This window comes from Rhinoraja longicauda, chromosome 4 (genome assembly GCF_053455715.1).
Source record: "Rhinoraja longicauda isolate Sanriku21f chromosome 4, sRhiLon1.1, whole genome shotgun sequence".
Lineage (NCBI taxonomy): Eukaryota > Metazoa > Chordata > Chondrichthyes > Rajiformes > Arhynchobatidae > Rhinoraja > Rhinoraja longicauda.
The window spans coordinates 38,590,670-38,614,865 of NC_135956.1; positions in this window are offsets into that span (position 1 = coordinate 38,590,670).

Genomic DNA, 24,196 nt, shown 5'->3' on the forward strand with positions numbered 1-24,196 from the left:
CTCCCCTTTCTTTCCCTGCCGCCTCTCTCCCCTGTAACCCACTTGGATTCACTCCTATTTCCCCCCTCCCCATCTCCTTCCACTGACAATCCTTCCTCCAGCATCACAATTTGCAACTCTTCAATCTTTTTATCTCACACCTTCTGTCTTTTCATCTCTGGTCTTTGTCCACCATTTGCTTATCAAAACCCCTCCTCACCTCGATCAACTTATTACTTGCCAAGCTTTATCCTGCCCCTCCTCACTTTCTGCTTTCTTCCCTCCATCCCCTACAATCTGTCTGAAGAAGGGTCCTAACCTGAAACATACCTATCCATGTTCTCCAGAGATACTGCCTGGCCCACTGATACTTGGTTTGCACATTTTTGCGTTAATCTGGAACAAGGTTAGTACTTCTGAAATGACTTCCCATTCTATACACCTTGAAGTCCATGCTACAATCATTCAGGAACAGGGTCCTCATTACAATTATTTGATGAGCAGTTAATCTTCTTTTTGAGCAAAGCTTGTGGTTCATTTATACTGGGGCTGACATTTATAATATTGGAGTGGAAATATTCTATGTGCTTCCAGCATGGAGTCTAATGCACGTACTTTTTGGAACGGGCGATCATATTGTGTTCAGTCTGGTTCTTAATCAGAAGTAGCATTCATGCTGGGAGGAATATATTGCAAGATTCTTTTCCTAGTCCACGTCTTTGCTCACTGAAAGTTGGAGTAGAGAATCGTTTGCAATGATCAGCATGTCGATTCACAGTGCTCTCAATTACCTAATGATTAATTGTAATTTTAATTAGAATCAGGCATGCCAAGAACCCAACAGTCAGATCATTGGGTCCCATCATGATCTGCATTCTAATCATATGTGATTTGAGACCAGGAGCCTTGCCTGGTAAAATATCTGCTGCTTTCAGAGAGGCATTAGCCTCTTCCTGTAGTTCCATTTGGGACCAATGAAATTAAATTTTAAGTGCAGTTATGCATTGTTATATTTTGAACTTAAGCAGCAAAATGATTAAGTACTGGAAACTACATATATATTACTAGCTACGTACTTTTTACTAATGGTCCCATTGTCTTTGCTGGGTGATTACCGGGTGGGCTTGTTTCTAGAGCAGTCCGAGTTAATGAAGCTTTACATTGAACATTTCTCTGGTGATTGTTTCAGATTGCAATTTATGCTGTCAGAGGTGTCACTGCCCACTTGCCCACTGTATCACAGAATCCTTGAAACATGGAGTCATAGAGTCAAACAGCATGGAAACAAGCCCTTTGGCCCAACTTGCCCACTCTGACCAACATATCCCATCTACACTAGTTTTGCATTTGGCACATATTTGGCACATATTCCTCTAAACCTATCTAATTGTTTCTTGAACATTGCAATAGTCTCTGCCTCAGCTACCTCCTCTGGCAGCTCGTTCCATGCACCCACCACACTTTGTGTGAAAAAGTTACCTCTCAGATTCCTATTAAATATTTCCCACTTCACATTAAACCTATGTTATCTCATCCTCGATTCCCCTACTCTGGGCAGGACACTCTGTGTGTCTACCCAATCTATTCCTGTCATGATTTTATACAACTCAATAAGATCACCCCTCATTCTTCTACACTCCAAGGAATAGAGTCCCAGCTACTCAACCTCTCCCTATAACTCCCCTGGCAACATCTTCGTAAATCATCTCTGGACCCTTTCCAACTTGACAGCATCTTTCCTGTATCATGGTGCCCAGAACTGAACACAATACTCTAAATGCAGCCTCACTAATGTCTTAGATAACTGCAACATGACCTCCCAACTTCTATACTCAATGCTCTGACTGATGAAGGCCAATGTGCCAAAAGTCTTTTTGACCACCCTATCTACCTATGACACCATTTATATACCTGCACTCCTAGATCCCTCTGCTCTACAACACTCCCCAGAGCCCTACCATTCACTGTGTAGGTCCTGCCCATGCTAGACTTTCTAACGTCTCTCTGCAAGTTCTTGTAATAAGCTTGTGACTGAATTAAAGAGTGAGAAAGATTCATCAATATTATTCAAGACTTTCCCAATAAAAATGTTTGCATTTTAACACTATGAACAACTGAGCATTTAAACTGGGAATGACCTTTGGTGATCTCCAGTGTTGCCTTGGTTAATTAATCTAATGAACATTCTAGGAAGATATGACAAAAAGAAGACTGGAAGTTCCCAAGTACATGCCACAAATAATTGCAAGTAGGTGGGAATGCACATCATCATTGATAAGATGTGATTTTTAGCTATTCCAACATTGGCTTCAAGATAGAATAAAAGGATGGAGCAGAACTTCTACTTCCCCTGAAGACATTCACAATGATTGTCAAAATACCTGGGGAAAGTGAAGTAGTTAGGTGTTGTTTTCAGCCTTACTCAAGCTAGCAGTGAGTGGAGTGAAGGATTCAAGGTTTGGTTCCATGTTGGTTGTGCCAGATATTTGAAAGAATCAAAGATCTTGTGAAAATGAGGAACCAAGCATAGGTAACAGAACAAAAGTACTAATGAAGTTCGTGAGCTTCAAAGCTGATAAATCCCATGATCAGTCTGAAGAAGGGTCTCGACCCAAAACGTCACCTATTCCTTCTCTCCTGAGATGCTGCCTGACCTGCTGAGTTACTCCAGCATTTTGTGAAATAAATACCTTCGATTTGTACCAGCATCTGCAGTTATTTTCTTACAATCCCATGAACATGATGATCTACATCCCAGAGTGTTAACAGAGGTGCCTGCAGAGATTACAGATGCTCTGGTTATCATCTTCCTAAATCCTACAGATTCAGGACATTTTTCTGTGGATTGAAAATGTGCTGATACCTTTGAGAGAGAGATATAATTGAATTACTGATTTGTTAACCTGATATCAGTGGTAGGGAAAATGCTGGAATCTAAAGTGAAAGATGTATTATTAGAATACCTTGAAAAGAATAAAATAATTAAGCAGAGTCAGTATACATTTCTGAAAGTAAAATCATATTTGATTAAATCTGCTGGAGTTCTTTGAAAATGTGTTTATTAGAATTGATGTGACTGTGGTACATCTGAATTTTCAGAAGGCATTTGATAAGGTCCCACAGAGGAGGTTGATTAATTGGCTTAGAGCATGTGGAACTGTGGTAATAAATAACTGGAACAAGTGTTGATGGCGCATCTTGGTCAGCCGAAGGGACGAAGGGCCTGTTTCAGTGGTGTATGACTCAATGACAAGTCAGATGAGTCAACAAGGAATATCCAAGTCAGATTAAGAAAAGAAAGATTACACACCACCCAACAATAAAAAATAGCTTTTATATAAATCACCACATACAACTAGTGGAATGGAAACAGGATAAAACACAGATGGGTTGATTTACACAGAAATATATTCAGACTTTAGCTTAAGAGCTAAATTTAGTTCCAAGTGTCACAGCTTAGAAAAGTCTTGGAGAGAGAGCACAAAGATTCATCAAATTCATATGGGGGCATAAAAGACTATTGCACGAGCTTGGATTACATTCCATTGAATATGTATGATTGAGGGCTGATTTGAACGAAGTAATAAAAACGTTAAGAAGATTTGACATTGTCAATAGGAAGAAATTACTTAGCCTGGTGGCTTAGAATGAGATGTCACCATCTTAAAATCTTAGCTCGGCCATTCGGGAGAAATAGATGATTGCATTTCATGCAGTGTCAAAAAGTGGGATTTTTTTAACTTCAACAGTCATCTCTGAAGTAGTGCTCTGGGATCCATTACAATCACCTGAGAATGTTTAACGTCTAAAAGCTGATATCAGAAATGCTGCACTTCTTGGTAATGCACCCAAGGGTCAAAATTGAGTTTTACTCTGGATTCAGAGGTAGAAGCTGACATGCAATTAGAGCATTAAATATTTTAATCATATTAACAATTTAGATTCGAATATACAGGGCATAATTAGTGAGGTTGCTGATGATGCTGAAATAGATGGTGTCATAGACAGAGAAGATAGTTATAAATAGTTTCAGTGTGATCTGAACAATGGCTAATGAAGTTTAATTTAGATACGTGTCAAAAGTTGCATTTTCAGAAGTTAATTCAGGGCAGCATCTTCACTGAATGGAAGGGTCTGGCAGAGTGTTGTAGAGCAGAGGGATCTATCAGTAAAAGTACATAGTTCGCTGAAAGTGGCATCACACATTGATAATTAATAAGTTGATGAGGAAGGCTTTTGGCACACTGTCCATCATCAGTCAAAGAATTGAGGAATGATGTTAGAGTGTAATGTTACAATTGTACAAGATGTTGGTGAGACCACACTTAAAGTATTGTGTTTTGCTTTGGTCACCCTGCTTTGGAAAGATGCCATTAAGCTGGTAAGGATGCAGAGAAGATTTACAAGGATGTTGCCAGGACTCAAGGAGCCGAACTGTCGGAGAAGGTTGGGCTGACCTTTTTCCTTCAAGTGCAGGCTGATGGGTGAACTCATAGAGGTGTATCAAATTATGAGGGGAATTCATGGGGTGAATGCACAACGTCTTTTGCCCAAAGTAGGAGAAGCAAGAACAACAAGGCATTGGTTTAAAGTGAGAGGAGAAAGATTTAATATGAAGGGCAACCTTTTCACACAGTACGTGGTGGGTATATGGAACAATAGACAATAGACAATAGGTGCAGGAGTAGGCCATTCAGCCCTTTGAGCCAGCACCGCCATTCAATGTGATCATGGCTGATCATTCTCAATCAGTACCCCGTTCCTGCCTTCTCCCCATACCCCCTGTTTCCGCTATCCTTAAGAGCTCTATCTAGCTCTCTCTTGAATGCATTCAGAGAATTGGCCTCCACTGCCTTCTGAGGCAGAGAATTCCACAGATTCACAATTCTCTGACCGAAAAAGTTTTTCCTCATCTCCGTTCTAAATGGCCTACCCCTTATTCTTAAACTGTGGCCCCTTGTTCTGGACTCCCCCAACATTGCGAACATGTTTCCTGCCTCTAACGTGTCCAACCCCTTAATAATCTTATATGTTTCGATAAGATCCCATCTCATCCTTCTAAATTCCAGCGTATACAAGCCTTGTCGCTCCAGTTTTTCAACATATGACAGTCCCGCCATTCCGGGAATTAACCTCGTAAACCTACGCTGCACGCCCTCAATAGGAACGATCTGCCAGAAGTAGTAGTGCAGTGATAATTGAGAGGCAGAAGATTATTGTGCAGCACATTAATTGTAAGTATTATGTTTTGTAAAATGTAAGAACTTTTTACTCAATGTGCCCAGTAACTTGTCATTAAGAGTATCCTTTGGGAAATTGTAACACAATCCTGCTTATGTACAGTGCACAGAAGATTACTTACACCAAATGTTACCAACCTGCGTGCAATGCATGACCATTGCCTTAGATACTATGCTCTCTGTTTATAGGCGACACAGTTTAGTGGTAAAGCTTCTCACTAGCTACTTATTATCCATGCCTCCTCCTAATTTTTTCCAGCATTGAAAAATACTTCTTACAAAAATGTGTGCCTTGAATGCAGAAGCATGCTTTACCAAATGGTAAAGTACCACTTCAATGTATGTAAAAGGCCACTTCCCAACTGTCATTTTTGGCAAAGTCTTGTATCTTGAAGATTTGCCCAGATGTCATGGAAGTCCTTCTTCTTTCTTGATAATTGGTGCTCCTGTTGGTAAGAACTCTGGGCCGGTATCTCACAGTTAGAGATTCATACAGTAGGAAAGAGACTTTCAGCTGATTGTGTCAATATCGGCCGTGAAGTATCTGCACTAATCCATGTCGCTAGCATTTGGCCCAAAGCCATTCATTGTGCTTCAAGTGCTTATCTAAATACTTATTTAATGTTGCAAGAATACCTGCCTCCAACACCTCCTTAAATTCAACATTCCAGAAATCGTTGGGCGAATAATTTCTTCCTCAAATCCCCTCTAAATTTCTGACCCTTACCTTAAAATTATGCCCTTGATTATAGACACCACAATTTAGTGGAAAAGCTTCTTGCTATCCATGCAGCCCTCATAAATTTGTACGCTTCAATCCAGTCTTCTCTCAGCATTTTTTGCTCAAAAGAAAGGGAATCCAGTCTATTGTAAATACCTGAGCCTCTCTGCTCGTGCTTCCCCTTTGAAATTACATCAATATATGCAGCATCTCCTTGATTCCACGTTCAAGGTGTGATTCTTTACATTATTCCTTTTGTTTTGTGTATCCCTATTTCAGTCGGTTCATGACTCGCTGAAATTTGTTATTATCCTCCTAAAAGGAGCGTTCACGATAATGAGGAGGACCCCAATGTCATGCATCAGAAATGCACAGAGGTCCTCTGTGGCCAGCAGAAGAAGTTCACGGTCATGGTGGTGCAGCGGTAGAGTTGCAGCCTTACAGCAAATGCAGCACTGGAAACCCGGGTTCGATCCTGACTGCGGGTGTTGTCTGTACGGAGTTTGTACATTCTCCCCTTGACCTGCGTGGGTTTTCTCCAAGATCTTCGAATTCCTCCCACACTCCAAAGACATATGGGTTTGTAGGTTAATTGGCTCGGTATATGTGTAAATTGTCCCTCGTGGGTGCAGGACAGTGTTAATGTGCGGGGATCGCTGGTCGGCCTGTTTCCACATTGTTTCTCTAAACTTAACTAAACCTTGCATACCACCCAGCTGTCTGGTTCATCAGCCACCCTCTGCCCCAACCATGGAGGTGTCTGTGGTTCCCACATTGGTTGCATCAGCCAACTCAGGTCCATAAAACAAGAACTGAAACAAAATCATCCCTGAAATCAATGGCCTGCTTAAGCCTCGAAAGTCTTTAAAAGGTTGCCATGTCACCAAGATGTAACAAAAAAATAGCAGTGGCCCTAATATCAACCATTTTGTGGCAATATTGTTGCCCCAAGACTACTAGGTGGAGGAAGGCGCTGTGTTCTGCTTGTGATTGACATTTTTTGAAACATTGTGATGCTCGACAAAATTGTGCTCATGTTTTGCAGAAGCTTGGATTTGTACAGTCCATTAATATTGAGAATCCTCAGTGATATGAATTCTCTTTCTGACAACCATTATAACCACAAAAACATTATTGCTTTTATGATGGTATGAATATCATTGTAAATATATTTCCCATTAAACTCTATTCACAATATCAAAGAAGATTTATATATTATTGTCTTATCTTAAAATGTCTATTACTCTTAAATGTATGAGAAAACCGAAACTGTATGAGTAATTTCTTCACATCCTTGGCTGCCCATGAGATCAATGTAATTTGATTTTTTGTTCTGTTTAGTATTGCATTATATACTTGGATGTTCACATATGAAAACTAATGTCTTAATGCAGTCCTTATGTGATATTAGTTCTCTTTCTATGCACAGAAAACCACCGCAAGGCATCCTAAATGGCTGAGAAATCAAACAATGGACTTTGAATGGAAAGAATAAAAGGAAAATAGTAATGTGAGATGGTGAGTAAGGTTTTATTTAACAACAATTTTATAATCAGGTACAACAACAGAGACAGTGTGTAGGAAGGAACTGCAGATGCTGGTTATAGCCGAAGATAGACACAAAATGCTGGAATAACTCAGCGGGACAGGCAGCATCTCTGGATAGAAGAAATGGGTGACATTTCGGGTCTGAAGAAGGGTCCTGACCCGAAACGTCACCCATTCCTTTTATCCAGAGATGCTGCCTGTCCCGCTGAGTTACTCCAGCAATTTGTGACTAGCAACAACCGAGGCAGTTTTGATTGGCAGAGGTGTATTGGTTGAAGGAATGGTGAGATAGAGGAAGTGGAGAGATAATTAACGTTCAGCTTATGAGCATGTTTGACAGATTATTAGTATCTGCTAGAGTCCTTCCAATGAGAATACTGTTAAAAGATAGACATGGATGAAGAAAGTCATTTTGTCATGATTATCAAGAAGGGCTAATGCTACGGAGTAGATGATTTCAGTTCAGTCATAGATATAGTCACTGAGCCACAGATAGACACAAAATGCTGGAGTAACTCAGCGGGATAGGCAGCATCTCTGGAGAGAAGGAATGGGATTCGTACAGTCCATTAATATTGAGAATCCTCAGTGATATGATATGATATGATATGATATGATATGATATGATATGATATTGATATGAGCCAAATGTAAATACGAGTCATTGAGTCATACTGTGTGGAAATGGACCCTCTGGCCCAACTTGCCCAGCATCTACACTAGTCCCACCTATGTGTGTTTATAAAGTCATACTGTGTTGTGGATTCCTTCACAGCTTAATTTAACCTTTCATGAAAACATGCACGGTACAGTGCACTTTGATGGAGCTAGGTCGGAAAGCTTCCCCATGAGAAGCGGAGTGCAGCAAGGTTGTGTCCTAGCCCCAACTCTGTTCGGCATCTCCCTATCTGCCCTTTTGTCCTTTGTCGTCCCGACAGACATGGAAGGTGACTAGCTCCACACCAGAAGTGATGGGAAACTCTTCAATCTAGCAAGATTAAAGGCCAAGACGGAGGTGAAAACTGTGCTCCTCAGAGAACTCCTGTACACTGATGATGCTGCACTCATCGCCCCAATGGAAGGTGGACTTCAAAGGCTAATGAACAAGATGTCTCATGCTTGCAATGAATATCGACTGACAATCAGTATTAAGAAGACTGTTGTCATGGGTCAGGACACTCCACTCCCCCCTCAAATCAGCCTAAATGCCACTTTACTGGAATCCGTCAAAAAATTCTCCTACTTGGGATCCACGGTGACTGATAGCCTCTCTTTGGATGAGGAATTCAACTCGCGCACAGGAAAGGCAGCAACCACCTTTGGGAGACTAACCAAGTGGGCATGGAAGAACAGGAAACTCACAACCAAAACCAAGGTCCCTGTCTACCAAGGTCACTGCCTGCATATTGAGCATGCTACTTTACAGTAGTGAAGCTTGGACGACCTATCAACATCAAGAGATAATTGAATAACTTCCACCTTCGCTGTCTTCGCCACATCCTGGGAGTTTCTTGGCAGGACAAAATCACCAACGAATCTGTCCACTCTCTAACCAACATGCCTAGCATCCCTGCTATCCTCAAGCAGAAGTGCCTCCGCTGGCTTGGACATATACACAGGATGGACAATGGGCGTATCCCCAAAGACGTGCTTTATGGTGAGGTTGCCAATGCTCGGAGACCAAGAGGAAGACCAAAGCTCCGCTACAAGGACACAATTAAAAGGGCAATGACAAGCTTCAATATCGATACTGACAACTGGGAAGCGGCTGCTGAGGACCGTGGCAGGTGGAGGAAGGACCTCCAGGCGGGCATGAAACCCCACGACAGCGTGTGGTTTAAGACCCTGGAGCACAGGCGCCAGCGCCGCAATATGGCAAAGACAGCAGCCACGGACTCCCCAGAACAACGACCAGAAATGACCTCACCTATGGAAACTATGGAAGGATCTGCCTGTCACGGATAAGCCTAGTCAGTCACACAAGGAAATGTAACCACAGATGAAAAATCCCCCTCTCCAAGCACGACAACGCCAAGCCGCACCATCATCCCCCGTGGATGCACGGATGCCACAGAGAGAGAGAGAGAGTCTTACTGTGTTGTGGATTCCTTCACGGCTTAACTTAAACTTTCTAAGAGCACAAAGTTTAAAATGTGAAAACTAATATTGGGAATGAAAGTTCATCTGATGCCAAAGTCAAGTCATAATAATGCTGGTACAACCAATGAGAAAATGTTTAAAATTTACAATCTCAATGGTTCCTTATTGCACAGTTAAGGCTGCATTGAAAGATGCCCCTTGCCATAAATGCCACTGAAACCAGACATTCCCATTCTGTCCATAGGAGGTAGGCAATTATGCAAAGCATTTATTTCATAGAAGATAAATTGTTCTCACCAATTTTCATCCTTCAGACTGCTATACCGAGAAAAGATTAATAAAATCCCTGTCCCACTTAGGCAATTTTTTAGGTGACTACAGGCGACTTGGCTGTCGCTACACGGTTGCCGGGGCATTGCCTGTATGGTTGTGAGTAGTCTCCAAAGAGTCGTAGCGTTTTCCTGGTCGCCGCTGTATTTTGAAATGTTTAAAAAATTTCAGCGACTGTTATTTTGACGCCAATGATCGTAGCTTGACGTCTCCTGACATAGGCGCTGTCGTAGGTTGTTGCCAGGTTGTCAACAGGTGACGTAGGTTGTCGCCGGTGCTGACTTCGGTGAATTCCAAGTGTGGACTTGATCTGATCACCCATCAGTGTAATGTGTCCATAAATGATGTTAGGTTTTGTATGTTTTTGCACTTGTATTCCCTTTAAAGTTTGAATTTTAAAGTTTGAAGTTTGAAGTTTATTGAAATTTATTGAAGTTTATTACAATATTTTTGTGTGCACTGTTGTATGTTCTTATTAACCTTTAATTTTTTTTTGCTTCTTTCAATATCAATAAAGGAAATTCTTGACATTTTGATGGAAAATTGATGTATGAAGTTATTGTATTTTAGAGTAGTTTCTCATGGCATCACTTTCCAAATAGTCATGATGCAGAATGATTGGAAACCCTACCGTACAACCCCTTTTATAGGGAAACTGGGTGAAACATGAATTATCTTCAGTTGTCTTCAGTCTTCAGGGTCATAGCTTGTCATAGCTTGTCGCGGGTGGACGTAGGTTGACTTCGGTTGTCGTAGGTTGTCGCCTCTGTGGTGGTAGGTTGTCGCCTCTGTGGTGGTAGGTTGTCGTAGGTGTGGTCATAGGTGGACGTCCTACTCACGACGATTAGGTTGCCAGTTGTCGGTAGCTTGCCGTAGCTTGATGTCGACTAGGTGGTAGATTGTTGTAGCTTGTCGTAGATATTGTCGTAGGGGGGTCCAGTCACCGTATTTTCGGCGACCTGTTATGACTATGACAGTCGCTGGCAGTCGCCTAAAAAAACGCCTAAGTGGGATAGGCCCCTTATTCTGTGAACTCGTATTGAATGTTGATCAGATTTCACACTTCCTTATAATTGGAAAAGAGACACAAAGTGCTGGAGTAACTCAGCGGGTCAGGCAGCATCCCTGGAGAACATGGATAGGTGACGTTTTGGGTCGGGACCCTTCTTCAAGATACTTTTCTGCCAAATGGTATCTAGTGCTATCTGTGCACTCCACAAACCTCTCCATGTTCTCTTTATCTCTGACATTTGAATTCACAGTGCACCATTCCCCAAAGGTCTGGAGCTGATCAAAGTTTCATCATCTGGCAATGAAAATATGCAGAGTAACTAAATAAGTGCAGGAGACTGAGGGGTGATCTTATGGAGGTGTACAAAATCATGAGAGGAATGAGCAGGTGGGACTGCCATGTAGATGTACCAATTTGGTCAGTGTGGACAAGTTGGACTGAAGGGCCTGTTTCCAGGCTGTATGCCTCTAACTTAATTGTACAGCTCTTCAAATCATTAATAGTTTTTATTGACAAACTTTGTCAAAAGCAATTCTTTGAGAGATACAATCGTCATTTACTCGGATTGCACCTTGGAAAAATAGTAAGGAGGGTGCTGTAAACTAAAGCTTTAAGCCTATAGAAACATAGAAACATAGAAAATAGGTGCAGGAGGAGGCCATTCGGCCCTTCGAGCCAGTACCGCCATTCATTGTGATCATGGCTGATCATCCACAATCAGTAACCTGTGCCCAACTTCTCCCCATATCCCTTGATTCCACTAACCCCCAGAGCTCTATCTAACTCTCTCTTAAATTCATCCAGTGACTTGGCCTCCACTGCCCTCTGTGGCAGAGAATTCCACAAATTCACAACTCTCTGGGTGGAAAAGTTCATTTTCACCTCTATTTTAAATGGCCTCCCCTTTATTCTAAGACCGTGGCCCCTGGTTCTGGACTCCCCCAACATTGGGAACAATGTTGCCAATCTTTGGTCTGCCCTTATTTTCCTGTTGTTGGAAAGTATGCCCATCCATATGTTGGGCGAGCACAACACTTTTCTTGGTTTCAATGTTCTCTAAAGTCAAGTAGTCTGTGACTGCTTGCTGTTTGTTTCTGAAAATGGAGTGTGTCCATATATGCAATTTGTTTGGAGTGTTACAATGCGTACAAAGCTTTAAAACAGAAATTTTGGTACACAAATTTTGGTTACACAATTGGTACATATTCAGTGTTCTTTTTATACTTTTGTTGAATATGAAAATGTTTATTGAAAAGATTGAATGCAGAAGTATGAAGTTATTCCTCAGCATAACATTACATAATGTATTGTTTCATGTTTATTGAATAATAGTCGATTTCCATGAATATTTATTAAATCCAAAGTGTGGGTATTAAAAAAAAAAAATCTATTTTGAATTTTTAAATAATGGCAATTAGGTGTAATTATAAATCTATGGAAAATGACAGGACAACATTGTTATTAACATTCATTGACATCAGAATAGTAGAACTTAAAAATAAATTAAAGTCTCATGAAAATTTGAATCTAATTAGATGTGAAAAATGCCTTTTAGCTTTCATGGAAGAGGAATCTTCCAACGTAAGGCTGAACTTACATTTAAAAATAGCCTAGAATCGGCCATCATCTTTGATGACGCTATTGAACACATTCATTTTGCCTGGTTCTGCATTGAAGAATTTGCATTCTTTTATGGAGAATTAGGAACTTTCCAATTATCCTATCGGTTCAACCACTGAATGGGTAGATGCAGAATAAGGTTATGCACAGAATAAGAGTTATGCACTCTTCAGTCAACAACTCTCAAATTCTTGAATGTGCAACTGAATGCTGGAAAACCTTCTAGTTCTTTCATCAATATATCGTACGATTCTCTGGATTGAGGTTGTTAATTGTATTCAAATTGAGACAGAAATAGACAATAGACAATAGACATGGCCTACTCCTGCACCTATTGTCTATTGTCTTTGTCTATTGTCTATTGCCTGGTTAAAATAAGTTTAATCATCTGGTTCACTCAGGTTCTGTGGAGGGAAAGGGTGTGAGCTGACATTTCAGGTCAAGACCCTACATTAGGACTGAGAGGGAAAAGAAAACTTTGCCAGTGTGTAGCAGCCTGGTGGTGGGATGGGGATGTAGGGAGAAGGTAGAATAAAGGGTCATAAGAGATAGGTGGAAACACGTAGGGAGGGATGGTGAACAGATGGTGGGAGAAGATGCAAAATGTGAACCAAGAGGAAAGAAAACTGGTTATTAGCTGGTCTGTGATATTCAAAGCAAATGAACCCCCTTTCTCTTAGTCTTGGCCTCCATCTTCCTCAACCTCTCTGATTAAGTAAGGTTTGCTGATGTACTCACCATTTGGTGTCAATAGTCTGCTCATTTTGATCTGTGAAAAAGTATGAACATTTGATGCAAACGCATGTCACGTTTGATGGTAACATTACTACCTTTAAATGTTAATCAAGTATTTCTTGTTGCTTAAAGCAAACAAATAAAATCATTTGCAGAAAATCCATGAATTAAAATGCATGAAACTAGTTTGGTTGCAGGGCAAAATTCTTGTTAATGCCACTGCACAAAATTTCTTCACCTTCCATAATTGCATTTCAAAAGAACACTTATCAGCACTGCCATTAAGTTATCTTGATAATGAATAGTTCAAATGTTTTGTCTTAAGTCCAACTTATACAAAAAGGATTTAAATTTAGTAATGATCATTAACATTTGATTAACCATTTAATAAAAATAAATAGGAGTCGAATTTCAGTATTTGATATTAATTAACTTTTAAGTCGAAACTTGCATTTCTATACTAAAACTTTTGTTTGTTTGCTTGTTCCTGAACTACAGCCAAAACAGTACACGATAGCATGACAATTTTAGGCCCACCTTACTCACCATCATCCTGTGGTGCTAACGATGAAGTTTCATTCAAATTGGTGTTATATTTTAAAAGTCATTCATATTTTAAAGTTTAAAAAAATGCGCATGCGCAGTTGAGGCCCTGTTGATCTGGTACTTATGTAAGATGGCCGCCGCATCTGCATGTGCACAGAACAAATGTTGGGGCCTGTTGATCTCAGGTATGAGCAGGTCTCGGCTGCCCGTCTCTTGGGGGCGGGTTTGCCAGCTCCCTAGTGGCGGGAGAGCCAGGCCTGGTGTTGGGGGAAGCAGCCGGAGCCTGGGCCTAGGCCTGGATGTGACCGCGTAACAGCGAACCTGAGGTGGGTCATGGGGAAAGGCGGCAGCAGCACATCGGCGGTGAGGCCGGGCATTGGTGGAGGTGGAGGCCTAGGCCTGGCGCTGGGCCTGCCCTCGGCTCCCCCGTCCCCCCTCCTCTCCCCGGCTGCCTCAGTGACTTCCCCACGCCGCCCAGAGTCCAGTGGCATCGGCACAGCAACAGTGGGAGAGCCGCTGCCACCGCCGTCGTCTACCCACCGCACTGAACATTGGTTCGGAGGGGTGGAGGGAGGGAGGGAGGGAGGGGGGAGGTGGGGTTAGGGAGGGAGAGGTTGGGGGGAGGGAGGGAGGGGTAAGGGAGGGGGAGGGAGGGGGAGGGAGGAGGGACTTGGGAAGGGGAGGGAGGGGAGGAGGGGGATGGGGAGGGAGAAGGGAGGGGAGAGGGGGAGGGGGAAGGGAGAGGGGGAGGGAGGGTTAGAGGGGAGGGGAGGGGAGGGGGAGTGGAGGGGGAGGGGGGGGAGAGGGGAGGGGGAGTGGGGGAGGAAAGGGTGCTGCTCCAATGCAGGAGAGGTTTTTGGCCCAACGGGTCCACTTGGTCTAGTGCTTTATATTATTGATACACTTCTATGAAAAGATGATGTTTTCACCTGCAAACAATGCTCAACAAGGGGAAAGATTTTTGAGCTGTAACAGCAGTGTTACAGTATGAATAACAAACATTTTTATATAGACTCATAAATTACGGAAACAGACCTTCAACCGACATCATCCAACATGTCCATTTAACTAGTGCCAATTTCTTGGGAATGACCCATATTCCACTAAATCTTTCCTATCCAAGTACCTTTCAAAATGTCCTTAATATCACTATTGTCCCTGCCTCAACCACTTCTATATACCAAACACTGTGAAATAGTTGCCCCTTGTATTCCTATTAAATTGTTCTCCTCTCCAATTAAACCTATGCCCTATTGTTCTTGATTCCCGTACCCTGCGACAAAGATTGTGAATTCGCCCTGTGATATGTTCCTCACGATTTTATACACCTCTCTCAGGTCACCCCTCGGTCTCCTGGGCTCCAGGGACTAAAGTCTTAGCTGTGATCCTCTGACTCAGGCTCTGTGTCCTGACAACATTGTCGTAAATCTCATTGCACTCTCTCCATCTCAATCGTAACTTTCGCACAGCAGAGTGACCAAACCTGAACACAATACTCCAAATGTGGTTTTATCAATATCTGATGCAACATAACATCCCAACCGGGGATCTAACCTTCCAGAGCAGCCTACCATGTGGAACTTTGCCGAATACTTTGCTGGTCCATACATACAACATTTATAGCTCTACCCTCATCAACCTTTTTGGTCTCATCTTCAAAAAACTCAATCAGATTCGTGAGACACAACCTCCCACATACAAAACCATACTGACTATCCTTAAGCATCCCTTGTCCATCTAAATGCATGTGATCCTATCCTTCAGAATATTCTCTAGTAACTTTCCAACTACAGATGTTAAGATGAACCATTTTTTTCTCTTTCTGCCATTGTTGATGTGTCCACATCTAGTGACTTTATTAACATATCACCCAAAGTGTTCCTGAATTTGTTAGGAACAGTGAACACTACAATTACACAGATAAGTACATTTTCTTTGAGTTGCAAATTGATTTAGAGTTTTGCAGTAAAAATTGTATCTCCTTGAGTATGAGTAATTGCATAATTCACTGAAGTTAATGCTATCTGAACATTACCAAATTGTTGCCATTCTAAGACATGTCCTTTACGTTTTAAGACAATTATTGGAACTGTTACGAGGCAAACTGTTGTGATCCCGAGCTTATCTCTTCTAGACTTGCGAAGTTTTCTGACAATATAATGAATACTGTTGTATTAATAATAAATGAAGCAGCTGCCATCTTTATTAATGGACTCATAAGGGATGCAATATTGGATCATAATATCATCACATCCAGAACTTCAAATTTATTCAGTCAAGCTGCATCCTGTCAGCTGCAATCCTTTTAATAAGCTGTGATAAACTGCAGGAGACTAAAGGGCATCAGCAGACGACCATCTGATGATAATGTTTAGTGCAGTTGAAATGTACTTGCTGAGAACTTATTTCATTGCTAGGTCTATTCATGCTCTCCTGAGCAGGCCTCAACAGGGTCCTTGTATATAAGGGCTGAACTAAGGAGTGATTATAGTGTCACAGCTTCACGGTGAAAGGCATTCGAAGGCTGGCAGGAGAGTCTGTGCATGTGGGTGTGAATATATATTTTTCCTTTTTTTTTGAATGATTCAGAAGACAGATGAAAGAAAAGAGGCCTTCTAGAGAAGAGTCGGTGTTATCTTTCCATATCCAAATTAACTTTTTTTCCCCCAAGTGGTCTGATACATGACTTCAGGGGAAAAAAAAGTATTTTATGGTTTCGAGATTTTGTGCAATGGTCAACTGGTAGGAGAACTCATGCACTAATAATAAGTAAAGCAACATCTCTGGAAAAGAAACAAAACATTATAACTTTACAGCTCAAGCTGCAGTGAATGATACTTGCACCACATAGAATTTACCAGAATGATAAAAGTCATTCAACCTGACTGAACTATTCCCATTTTTATTCCTCTCACTAGTTGCTTCCACCCTACCTTATCTTGTCCCATCAGCATATCCTCTCTCCAATAATCATTTCCAGCTTCCCCCAGAAAAGCACATTGGCTACTCAAAGAAGAAAATCCCATGACATTTCGCAAAAAAGCTATTGAATAAATCTAACACTGAGCCTCTAGACCAATATTATTTAAGGTGACAAAGAGGTAGTGTTTATGCAATGGTGAAGAAACAAGAATCAGAAACATCTAACAGGTCAGGCAAAGTTAATTAACAAGCAGAGTTAATGGTTCAGTCATAGAGTCACAGAGTGATACAGTGTGGAAACAGGCCTTTTGCCCCAACTTGCCCACACCAGCCAACATGTCCCAGCTACACTAGTCCCACCTGCCTGTGCTTGGTCCATATCTCTCCAAACCTATCCTATCCATGTACTTGTCTAACTGTTTCTGAAACGTTGGGATAGTCCCAGCCTCAACTACCTCCTCTGGCATCTTGTTCCATACACCCACCACCCTTTGTGTGAAAAAGTTACCCCTCAGATTCCTATCAAAGGTTCAGGTTGAAGATGTTTCTTCTAAACACAATTCAACTCTTTCTCAAAATTCTTTTTTCAGCACGTTGTATTGTAATCAAGGGCCTTCAAAGTGAAATGTTAACTCAGTTACTCTGTGGTTTTGAGGAGAGGGAAGACTGAGGATGAAGGGGTCAACATCTTGGTTGCAGAGATGGCAGCAGTCAGCGATTAGAGCTAGATAGGTGGTGAAGATAGGTGGTGGAGGGTGAGAGAAGGTGAAGAGTGGCAAGAGCTTGATGGGGAATTGGTAAGCAGGAATTGATGACTGGGGATCACTGGCTAGGGGAGAGGATTATCATTCAGTGAAGTCAGTGGCCAGAAGACAAGCAGAAGGCAGATTAGTGGCTGGGGAAAATTGTCCACAAACTTTAGGGCTTGAAAAAGAGCCAACAAATATGTTTTATTTAGTGTTGGATTCCATGGCCTTTATACAAATATTCCCTATAATCACTGCTTCGTAAGTACTTCTGGCCCACCAACAAAGTTAAAACTCAACTGGCTCCCCACTCAGCAATAAACACTAGGTGCTGCCATTTCCAGCAACAGCACCATATCGTGAACAAGAACAAATTCTGAAGTCCTGCTTTTGCACGTGAGGTCTTCATGATCCGCAGACCATGCAATTGTAATGAAAATCATGGAAGTGGGGCCCAAAAATGTTTTTGCATATTGCTGGAAGACATTGCACACAGATCCTCCATATATTAATAGGTCACACACATGAAGGACCTTGAAAAAGAATCATCGAGTTCATGAATCTACCAGCAATTCTCCAATTTTCCTCCCCAAATGATTGAAATTAAAAACTGTTCTTCTGGCTGCAGGGAATTGCATGGTTGAGAACCTTATGTTGGGAGTTTGCTTACATTTTCAAAGCTCTTAAAAGATTTAAATTTGGGAACTCAGGATTGGATGACTCTTTTTACATCAAACAACATCATAGTCTGGGATCCCAATGCTCTCTCCATGTTAACTAATGGTTTGTTTAGTCCAAATATTGTATTTCCCTTTGATGTATTTACTCCCTCTATTGAGCAGACATAATATAAATGGGAAGATTATTTGGCCAGTGTTTCAAGATGATAAAAGAGTGGGATGACTTGCCAATTTTCTCGTGCAGGAAATTATGATCACTGTGATGCACTGTGATCACTTGCGATGCACTGCCTGAAATCTTAACGGCAAAAAAAGTATTAAAATAAAAATTGGGTAAATATATAAAGGGAAGTCAATTACAGAGCTTTGGATTTTGGGAAGAAAGAACAGGAGAGGAAAAGTTCTGATCACTTGTGATGCGCTGCCTGGAATCATAATGGCAAAAAATGTTTTAAAATAAGAATTGGGTAAATATATGAAGGGAAGTCATTTCCTTTGGATTTTAGGAGGAAAGGAGAGGAATATACTAGATATGTTCACTAAAGAACTGAATGGCTTCTTACTGCTGTGTAACATTCTCCAGTACTTTGATCTCTGCTGTTCATATTCAGGCCTCCCTGTGTCTCAGCCCAGAAGCTATCTCTCCCATTCTGTCTTGACCTGTATAGGCCAGGTATAAATATTGAATGTCTCTTTCCTTAATAGACTCTTCTGGGTTTAGTTGTTCCTTTTATCGTTCTGTTTATTTTTCTCATCCAATGCTCCAGTGTGCTTCCTTCCAGGTTTGAATGGTCCACTTTAATTTGTTTCCTCCTAAATCCTTTTCATCGCCAGATTAGTTTGACCTTTATGTATCTTTAAATGCCTTTCACCTCATTTTGGCTGAAAAACCTTATTTTCACCGACAGTTAAATTGATAACATTTAGCAGTCTTGTCTGCTTCTCACATTTTGGTCAATTCTGTTCAAGGATTGAACAACATGACTGCTCTTATGTTCCATACAAAGAGAGAAACTCACATTTATGCTGCACTATCTATGTTTCTGTCAGAACAATTCAAAGCACTTTATAGTCAGTGTAATACTTTTGGTGTCTTGGCCCTGTTGCTGTGTTGACTTTGTGAAAACTCCCACCACAGCAATGTAGTAATGAACAGATATTTACAAATATGAATTGGTATTGGTATTGGTTTAATATTGTCATGTCATAGAGTCATAGAGTGATACAGTGTGGAAATAGGTCCTTCGCACTTTCCTGCCCACAACATGCCCCAACTACACTAATCCCACCTGCCTGCGCTTGGTCCATATCCCTCCAAACCTGTCCTATCCATGTACTTGTTTAACTGTTTCTTAAACATTGGGATAGTCTCAGCCTCAGCTACCTCTTCTGGCAGCTTGTTCCATATACCCACCACCCTTTGTGTTAAAAAATTACCCCTAAGATTCCTATTAAATCTTTTCCCCTTCACCTTTAACCTATGTCCTCTTGTCCTTGATTCACCTGCACTGGACAAGAGACTCAATGCATCTCCCCGTTCTATTCCTCTCATGATTTTATACACCACTATAAGATCAAGAAACAGTGGGAAACATTGTTTTAGGCAGGAAAACGGGGACAACACCCAAGATCTTCTTTGATGTCTCGCATTTTAACATTCTTCATCCACCTAAGGAAACAGATGGGATCTTGATTTAATGTCTTGTCACTTACTTAACACCGAACTAAAGCACCAACTGAGATTTTTGTGCTCAAATGTCTGAATTCTAGCCAGAGTCAGGAATACTCAACTCTGAATCACAGTTGTTGCCGAATATAGCAAGGATTTGCCAACTTAGTGCAAATTTCAGTTTATTTACTTTGCAATGATTGCCCAAATTTTGATTTGATATTTTAGACTCCGACCAGTAATCCCCACAAATTGATACTTATCCTGCACACACTCGGGACAATTTACATTAACACCAAGCCAATTCGGAGGAAACCGAAGATCTCCTAGAAATCCCACTCAGGTCATGGGGAGAACGTACAAACTCCGTACAGACAAGCATCCGTAGTCAGGATCGAACCCGGTCTTTGGTGCTGTAAGGCAGCAACTCTACCGCCGCGCCAATGTGCAATGGGTTGATGAGGACAGTTGATATGGTCCATATGGACCAGCAAGGCTTTTAATAAGGTTCTGCATGGTCGGCTGTTCTGGAAGGTTAGAACGCATGGGATCCAGGGAGAGCTAGCTAACTGGATACAAAATTTGCTTCGTGGTAGGAATCAGAGACTGGTGGTGGAATGCTGTTTTTCAGCCAGGAGACCTGTGTCTAATAGTGTGCCTCAGGAATCGGAGCTGTGCCCATTGCTATTTGTCATCTACATCAGTGATTTGGATGATAATGTAGAAGGCACGATTACTAAGCTTGTAGATGATACCATTGTGTGTGGCACAGTGGTGCAGCAGTTAAGTTGCTGCCTTACAGTGCCAGAGATCCAGGTTTGATCTGGACTACGGGTGCTGTCTTTATGGTGTTTGCACATTTTCACTGTGACAACATGTGTTTTCTCGGTGTGCTCCAGTTTCCTCTCACATTCCAAAGATGTGCAGCCTTGTAGGTTAATTGGCTTTTGTAAAATAGTTTCTAGGCTATAGGATAGAACTAGTGTACAGGTGCTCTTTGGTCTCAGTGGTCCTGTTTCCACGCTGGAAACTAATCATGGACAGTGAAGATGGTTTCATGAATTACAATGGGATCTTGATCAGCTGGATAAGTGGACTGACAAAGGGCTCATGGAATTTAATTCAGATGTGCGAGGTGTTGCATTTTGGGAATTCAAATCCAGGCATGAGTGGTAGGGTCCAGGGGATTGGTATAAAACATAGTGATTGATGAGTCCAAGTGGCATCTTTTCCTGAAAGTGGTATCGCAAGTAGATAGAGTGGTGAAGAAGGCTTTTGGCACATGACCCTTCATCAGAGGGTTGAGTATGGACGTTTAGACATTATGGTTAGTTGTACAAGACATTGGTGAAACCATTCTTGGAATGTTCAGTTTTGGTCACACCTGCTATAGAAGAGATTCCATTAAGCTGGAAAGCTTGCAGAGAAGATTAACTAGTATGTTGCTAGGACTAGAGGGCCAGAGCTAAAGGGAAAATTTGGGCAGGCTAGGACATTATTCCTTGGTTGGAATGAAGGGTTGAGGCTGAATGGTGATCTTATAGATGTATATAAAATCATGAAGGGAGTACAGTAGATAGGGTGAATGCACAGTCTTTTTCCCGGACCAGGGGAATCAAGGGGGCATAGGTTTAAGGTGAGAGGGGAAAGATTTAATAGAAACATGTGGGCCAACATTTTCACACAGGGGGATGGTGACATTTAGACAGTTACGTGGATAGGAAGGGTTTAGAGGGATATGGACCAAACATGGGCAAATGGGATGAGCTTGGGTTGAGGCATCTGGGTTAGTAGGGACAAAATGGGCTGAAGAGCTTGTTTCCATAGTCTGACTCTATATTTGCATTCTAATCACTGTGCATTTGACTTGCAGCATAGTTAGGCGACTGCTTAAAGAATTGTTGGTATCTCACAATTCCACTTCAAAGCTATATCCTTCCATTGGTCACTGCAAAGTTAGGACAGTGCTGATGATATGCACAACACAACATTGAACACAAGAAAAATGTGAATGTGAGAAGTCAAATGATATAAAACTGTCCAATCTGTGACTTTCCCCGTGCCTCCCTTGTGTTTTATGACCTTTATCTTATGTTTTTCTGATACAGCATGGAATATGAACTAACTAAACAAACTATGATGTTTAAGATGTGAGGATAAAACATGACTTGCGATGCATCTGTGAAATGTCTTTGAAGGGTTTTAGAGATATGAAATATTTCAAATTGCAGTTTGGTCTAACAATGCCACTATAATTCAAAATAATTTGTTGCCTCTGAAGCTCTTTGCAAAGTTTTCCAATGTTCCTGACATAAAAGTAATGAGAGTTTTATTACTTTAACAGAAAATATACTGCTCTAAATATTACAGTGAATTGAGATATCAAGGATTCAGTGTGAGGCAACTGTGATTAAAAAAATTGCACTGTGATTAAAAAAGAAGTTCATCGGGATGTTTACCTGGATTGGAGAGTATTATTAATTAGGAATGATTGGATTTTTTATGCAGAGGTGTCAGGTACTGAGGGGAGGCCTTATAGAAGTATATAAGGTTATGAGACAGCAGATAGAATTTTCCTCCCAGGGCGGAAATGTCAAATACCAGAGGGTAAGCATTTTAAGTTGAGAGGGAGAAAGTGTAAAGGAAATATGGAAGGCAAGGTTTAACAGAAATGCAGTGAGTGGTAGAGGAATGGAACGTGCTGCGAGAGGAGACGGCAGAAGCTGCTATGATGGCAATATTTAAGTGACATTTAGGTGGACACATAGATAGGCAGGAAGTAGAGGGACACAGACCATGTGCAGGCAGGTCGATCATCTAGATTGCCATCATGGTTTACTGCTATCATTGAGTCCGTCCTCACCTTCTCCATCATGGTCTGGTTTGGCTCAGCCACCAAGCACGACATCCGGAGGCTGCAACGGATCGTTCGCACAGCTGAGAAAGTTGTTGGCTGCAACCTTCCCCCCATTGACGAACTGTACACGGCAAGGGCCAGGAAGCGAGCAGGCAAGATCATCTCTGACCCCTCTCACCCTGGCCACAAACTCTTTGAAGCACTTCCCTCTGGAAGGCGACTCCGGACTATCAAAGCAGCCACAGCCAGACATAAAAACAACTTTTTTTCCACGAGTGATAGTTCTACTCAATAACCAAAGTCTCTAGTCTCTTTTTTGCTCTGGTTTATTTTCACCCATATGTTTAGACCGTAATGTTGTATCCTTATTGTTTTGATGTGGTTATGCTTTATTCTTAATTGTTAACTGTAGGTTTGTGTTGTCATTTGTGAGCGGAGCACCAAGGCACATTCCTTGTTTATGCATACTTGGCCAATAAACTTATTCATTCATTCATTCATTCATTCATTCATTCATTCATGGTTGACAGACAGGGTGAGCTGAAGTTCTTATGCTGTACTGTTCTTTGTTCTATGTCAACGGACATTCAACCTATTCATTGAATCCCATCCAAAATATACCTAATTATAGTCCATTGAATTGTTTCCCACCTGAAAATCAATTGAAATAAAATGTAACCTATGGTAACTGTCAGGTATATTTGACCACTTGGTGTATCATTCAGAACTTGTAATCAGATAACATTGCAAAAATTGTATCAAACAGCTGATACAACTACTATTCAAGGGATGGGAGAGTAACTGAATTCTAATTGCTCAGACCAAGAGTGTGAAACTTAATCTTACACTAAAAAGAAACTACAATTACAAATGTTTATTACTCATGTAAATTATATCGCTCAGTCATAAATGGGTACTGAAGTAAGGATAAGTGGCCGGATCAGTCACCATCACATACTAGTAGATGCAACATTCAGATAGGAGCTACATTAGGGAGGGGTGTCCTGATAAATCACTGAAATTAACATCCAGGATGGTCATGATTATATGCAAGGTTTAGCCTGTTAAACACAAGAGTGGTAGAAATGGAAGACTATCCTAATTTAGCTAGTGCACAAAGATTACTGTTATCTTGCAACCTTAAGAAAAGCTATTTTACCACAGAAAAGTGAATTCTGACTTATTATCACTGCTGGTGGATCTGCTGCCTCACAGCACCAGTGACCTGAGTTTGATCCTGACCTCGAGTGCTATCTATGTGAAGTATGCACGTTCTCCATGTGACCACGTGGGTTTCTTCCGGGTGGTCTGGTTTCTTCCCACATCCCAAAGATATGCACGTTTGCAGGTTAATTGACTTCTGTAAAATTGCCCCTATTGTATAAGGAATGAATGAGAAAGTGGATAACATAGAACTAGTGCGAACAAGTGATTGATGGTCGGTGAGGATTCAGTGGGCCAAAGAACCTGTTTTAATCTACTTTTAGTTTA